Here is a 6,626-nt window from a genome sequence, read left to right as displayed (position 1 = left end):
ACAAGTGCTCAATGGATATTAAGCCTTACCAAGACCCAACTGTGGGCAATGGAACCATGATTCTGGTCCCATCACTCAAGAGGAACCTGTGTTCCAAGAAAGAGGGAGGAAGAATGGGGATCCAGCAAACATACAACTGAACCTATCCATGAATCGTCCAACTAACTTCATAATATGGAACATTAGGGGAGGGAACAACGATGAGTTTAGAAGGACTTTCAGAGAAATGGTAGATACTTATAGGCCTTGCACGACCACTCTATTGGAAACTAGGATGGCTAACCATGCACGAATGCTAGGAGAGTTTGGTTTCTCAGAAATGATTGAGGTTCCATCAAAAGGTCAAGCAGGAGGAATGGTTGTAATGGGGAACCACAATGTCATCACTGTCCAGAATTTTGTCCGAAGAAATCAGGAAATACATGCTACTATAGAGGTACTTCCTACTCGCCCATCCTGGCTCTTCTCTTTTATATATGCTAGCACTGATAAAAATGATAAGAATAATATGTGGGAAAATTTAGAAAGCATTTATAACTCCTATAAAGGACCTTGGATGGTAAGGGGGACCTAACTGATATAATGTGTGCGAATGAAAAATTTGGGGGTAGATCGGTTAACAACAATAAAAGTAATTTCTTTGGTAAAAAATCAATAACTATAACCTAATGGATATTGGCTATAAGGGTTGTAAGTATACATGGTCAAATCATAGAAATCTAAATAGAGGACTAATAATGGAAAGACTTGATAAAATCTTAGCAAATGAGCAATGGCTTGATTTGTTCCCTAACTGCTCGATTATTCACCTTCCTAAAACGTATTCCGACCATAATCCCTTGTTGGTGGAATTAATCCCTAAAAGTAGATTAGATTATAAACAACCCTTTAGATTGGAAACGTTTTGGAGTAGACACCCGGATTTCTAAAATATAGTAAAAAGACATTAGGAAGGCAATGATTGCAAGGCTAGTGAAAATTTTGTGACAACCATTAGAACCTGGAAGAAAAGTACGTTTGCAGACCTTAATGCCAAAAAAGAAAATCCTTGCTAGACTACAAGGAATCCAAAATCTAGTAAATTACACAAATAGTTTATTTTTACAACAAATAGAGAATAACTTGAAAAAGGATTATAATGATATCCTTAGGATGGAGGAAGATTACTGGAAAATGAGGGCTAGAATATTGTGGTTAAATGAAGGGGACGCTAATACAAGATTTTTTCACATAACAGCCTCCAATAGGAAAAGAAAAAATAAAATAACCTTCTTTAAGGACGAGGCAGGAAACTGGCTAAATGACCATAGCAAAATCACAGCCCATGTTAGCAATTATTTTAGGAATGCTTTCACTACCTCTCATACTAGCGCCAATTGGGTTGACATTAAAAAATTACCCCCAGTCATTATAATTATAACCTAGGTGCTCTTGATAACTCTTTAATGGATATTGAAATAAATAGAGCTATTTTCTCTTTTGAGCCTTTTAAGGCCCCGCGACCAGACGGTTTACACCCTTTCTTTTTCCAAAAATATTGGCATAGCATTGGCCAATCAGTGAAAAAATTTTGTCACCAAGTTTTTGAAACTCAAAGTATCCCTAGTGACATCAACAAAACTTATCTCGACCTAATACCTAAGTTTCAAAATGCTAATAATGTCAAAATTTTTAGACCTATTAGCTTATGTAATACAATCTACAAAATTATTAAAAAAAATCCTTAAAAATCGCTTAAAACCCTACTTAAAACATATTATTAGTCCTTTCCAAACAAGCTTTATCAAGCATAGAAGAGCATCTGATAATGCGATTATTATTCAAGAATTAATCTCCAATTTTAAAAAACTAAAAGGCAAACGGGGCCAGTTGATTTTAAAAATCGATCTTGAAAAAGCCTTCGACCGACTAGAATGTTCCTTTATATACCGAACCACCAAAATTTACTAATCTCTTAATGAGCTGCATTACCACTAGCTCAATAGGGGTTCTAGTAAATGAATCAATCACAAACTTTTTTGAACCTAGTAGGGGCATTAGACAAGGAGACCCCATATCTCCCTACATTTTTATACTTTGCATGGAAATGTTCTCTAGATATTAATCATCAAGTGGATGTCCGAAATTGGAATCCAATTCAAATAGGCAGGAAAAGTCATCTATTCTCTCACCTTTTTTTTGCAGATGACCTAACCCTTATGGTTAAGGCAAACAACCCATCCTGCCAAGCAATTAAAATAGGTCTAGGATTATTCTGCAATCTTTCAGGGCAAAATGTAAATACCACTAAGTCAAAAATTATCTTCTCCAATGATTGCCAACCAAACATCACTAAGGACATTGCCTCCACCCTAGGTCTTGAAAAAAGTAATACCTTTGGAACCTACCTAGGTTTTCCAATCTTAACAAAAAACCCTCGTCCTAGGGACTACGTTTTTATCCTTGATAAAATGAGAGCCAGATTGGCAAATTGGAAAACTAGGTTTGTAAACATAGCTGGCAGAACGACCCTAGAAAATGCTTGTCTCAATACAGTCCTAAACCATTATATGCAATACATACTCCTCCCCACAAAAATCCTTAAAAATATAGACAAAATTCAAAGAGACTTTATTTGGGGCACTACGATTGAAAAGAAAAGATTACACCTAATAAAGTGGTCTACAATTTGCCAACCTAAATCCAATGGAGGACTAGGTATTAAGGATGCAAAAACTAAGAATATCAGTTTGTTATCAAGTTTAGCATGGAGACTTCTCGCAAACACTACGACTCCTTGGGTAAACCTAATTACCACCACATATGTCTACAGTAAAGCTATCAAAAATCACTCTTTTATATGGAAGGTATTACCTGGTCACCTCATTTAGGCACTAACATGGATGTTTGGAACACAAACCGGATACCTGAGGCAACAAACTTACGTAGCTTAATTGAGGGACCTCTATTAATTAAAGATAAAAAATTAATACTTAGAGATCTTCATGATGGAAAAAATTGGAACTTCAATACTCTTTCACTAGCCCTCCCGGATACTGTAAAACACCATATATCTAAGGTTAGGATTCGAAAAGATGGGCCAAAATGGGATATCCCCATCTAGTCAAAAACAAACAAAGGTATCTTCACCATCAAATCGTGCTATAGTTTAATTGAGCCATCAAAACCTAACAGCATAGACTTTGATTGGATATGAAAACAGAATTGTCCAAACAAAATCAAATTTTTCATGTGGCAATTCCTTCACAATAGACTTCCTTGTAGAGCCTATCTATCCCACATCTCTATAAACATTGATCATATGAGCCCAATTTGTAAAACAGAAGAGGAATCACTATTCCACATTTTATTTATTTGTAACGCTTGTAAGTTTTATTGGGACAGTGTGGGATGACAAATAAGATATAAAACAAATGATATCCACTGGCTACTACAAGTCAGAGATTTAAACATTAAACTAAGCAACACATTGTTAGACTGGAACATCCTCTTCCCTTTCATCCTTTGGAATACCTGGATTAACAGAAATAACAATAACCAAAATAATACCTCTAACACTATTAACGTAAAATTTATAATGCAAAGAACCCTTGAATACAAGCTCCTAACGGAAAATACAAACAGCCCCTTAAAGGAGATATCTATACATATAAAATGGCATAAGCCCCCTAAGGGTTGGTAAAAGCTTAATATTGATGCTAGCTATAACAAAATCAACCAACTGGCCTGGGAGGAGTATTCAGAAACACAAGTGGTAGTTGGATAGTAGGCTTCACAAAAGCCACTTATACAAATGGAGCACTGGAATCAGAACTTCTAGCTCTCCTTGAAGGACTCACAACTGCACAGGAATGGAATCTATTTCCCCTCGAAATAGAAACAGACTGCATACAGGTAATACAATGCATAAATGAAGGCAACTACATGTTTAATGATATCGTAATTGCATGCAGATCGTTAATGCACCAGAAGAAGGACGTGATCCTCAGGCACAATTTCAGGTAGGGAAATGAGCTAGCACATCAGATGGCAAAACAAAATGAGGCTCAACCAACTAAGAGAAAGGTTTTTGTTCAACCGCCTCCTTTTGTGGAATCAAGCTTGAGAAGGGACCAAATGGAGGAAATAGTTTTTGTCGAAAACTTAAGTAATGGTGCTCGTAATAGTCTAGTAAGGTATGGTAATAAATGTGTCCTAAGTGACACCAACTATGGTTGTAATATTTTGAACCCTATCTAGCTATAATATAAATTTCCTATTTACGCTAAAAAAAACAGTCATAAGCTTTCAATTCTCTTCTATTGTTCCATTGTTGATTCAAATGGTCAAACATCACCAACAAGTCGATATTTACAATTAAATATCCTAATTACATCAAAATATAACCTGGAATATTGATCAATATTCATTTATGGCTCATAAGTTTGCCACGATCTTCCAACAACTCAAATCACCCAATAAATTTGCATACTAACCTATTCAACTTTATTCTTATAATTTAATACCCATTCAAAGTCATTAATGATACTATATTAATTGCACAATGCCACCAAATTACTATTCATCGTCTTCCTTAATCAACACTTGTAAAATATACAATTCAGGTGATTACTTAGTTGATCACTTCCAACTTTTGCTTACAAATAATTCCATAGGTTCATTGCATTCATCAATTTCATTTCCAAGAATACTATTCATTTCTCTCTCGTTTTCTTAAAATACTATTCATGTCATAAACTAGAGTTTTATAATCCAATCTTTCAACCACTAATACTTGTAACAAATACTACAAATACTTCTAACTACTCATAACAGACGAGTTTGAAGCATTAGAATTACCTCGGATAGATCAATCTTGAAAAACTACAACTTTGGTAATTTTTATGTTCTTGAGGATTTGATGATGAAATCTAGTATTTGTATGTAAGAATGATATTAGAACTCATGTATATTGAGTAAGATTCAACTCAAAAAATCATTAGCAACTTAACTTAGTTGGTCGGACTTGATTTGAGCTTAAATTGCCTCTTGACCTCAAGATCCCTAACCCCAAAAGCTCAATATAGTCTCTCTCCCCGACCTTATACTTATAGGCTTAAACTTTTGGGTTTCAGATGCTGCCTGGATGCTTCACTTCCCCAGTTCACTCCTCCTCCAAGCCCGAACATGGATGCTATGGCAGTACTTCACTGCCAGCCTTTGTTAATTTGATCATAACTTCTTGTAGGAATGTCCAAATGACAAACAATTTGAAGTGTTAGAAACTAGACTCGAAGATATTTCATTTGATAGGTTTTTCACTACATAGCTCCTTATATATATATATGCTCGTCTAAAGTTAGGTCTTGTGCATGCTTATTTGGAACTTTAGTCTATCATGTAATTTTCACCTTGACTTGTCCCAAGGGCTCTCCTTAGGCCCTATAACACTTCAAATACACCTCGTATACTTGTTACTATGTTCGTGGGATATATTTCATATTATTAATTAACATTCACATACAAATAAATATAATTAGCACACGTTAGACCTATTAATGGCCTTATAAAATTTTGAAACTTTTTCCTGGGCACAACATTTGTATGGTCTTTCAAGAGAACTTTTTTCCGTGTGATTTTAGGTCTATCATGTCCATCTTTAAGACATTCCCTCATTAGAATTTCACACCTATAGATCTGTACATATGTAGGTCGACACAAGACATGACCAAATAATCTCATGCGATCTTTTCTCATTTTGTCCTTAATGTGTGCTACTTGCACATTCTGGTGAATGTGGTTATTTAATCTTATCTAATATCGTATGACATTACATCTGTTACACCCCATGTTTTCGTACGTGGAAGTACGCCATAAGTAAATTAATATAAGCTCGGAAATGAGATGTTACATCCCGCATTTTCGTACGTTGAAGTTTCGTCGTAAGTTAACCAACATAAGTTCAAGAATGAGATTATTTTGAGATTATAATCACTATGCTATTTCAAACAAGTGATAACTAAATTCGTGAAGGTGAGAGGGTAAGCGAATAGAAGAAAATGAGTTTCGTCGAGGTTTGACATTTGGAGATAAAATATGGTCCGAGCTATAATACCGGTATTTATGGACTAGTGCCATACAAGGTACCACATGACCATAATAGTAAGGTGTGCAAAGTGTGTTAAAAGTGACACTACCGAAAAATAGGCCTATAGGAACAGTTGTTCTGGCAACGATTATAAAACCGTGGCAATAAAGTAGATACGGTAACAGTTACAACCGTTACAATAGAATTTGGATGAAATGGGCACACTTTAGATACTAAATCGTTCTAGTTGACACTTAACCGTTACCATAGGTTTTTTATAGGAACGGTTTTATGAACCGTCCCAATAGGCCTATTTGTAGTAACGGTTTTACAAGTTTTTTTAATAACTGAACGGGTATTTTGTTCCCTCCTCGCTTACCCCCCTAAATTTTGCTAAACCATCCAATACAACAACAACAACAACAACAACAACGATCCAGTATAATCCCACAGGTAGGGTCTGGGGAGGGTAATATGTACGCAGACCCTACCCCTACCCCGAAGGATAGAGAGGCTGTTTCCAGGAGACCCTCGGCTCAAAAAAAAAAAAACAACAGGA

Source organism: Nicotiana sylvestris, chromosome 8 (assembly GCF_000393655.2).
Source record: "Nicotiana sylvestris chromosome 8, ASM39365v2, whole genome shotgun sequence".
In the NCBI taxonomy this organism is placed as follows: Eukaryota; Viridiplantae; Streptophyta; class Magnoliopsida; order Solanales; family Solanaceae; genus Nicotiana; species Nicotiana sylvestris.
This window is presented reverse-complemented; position numbering follows the sequence as displayed.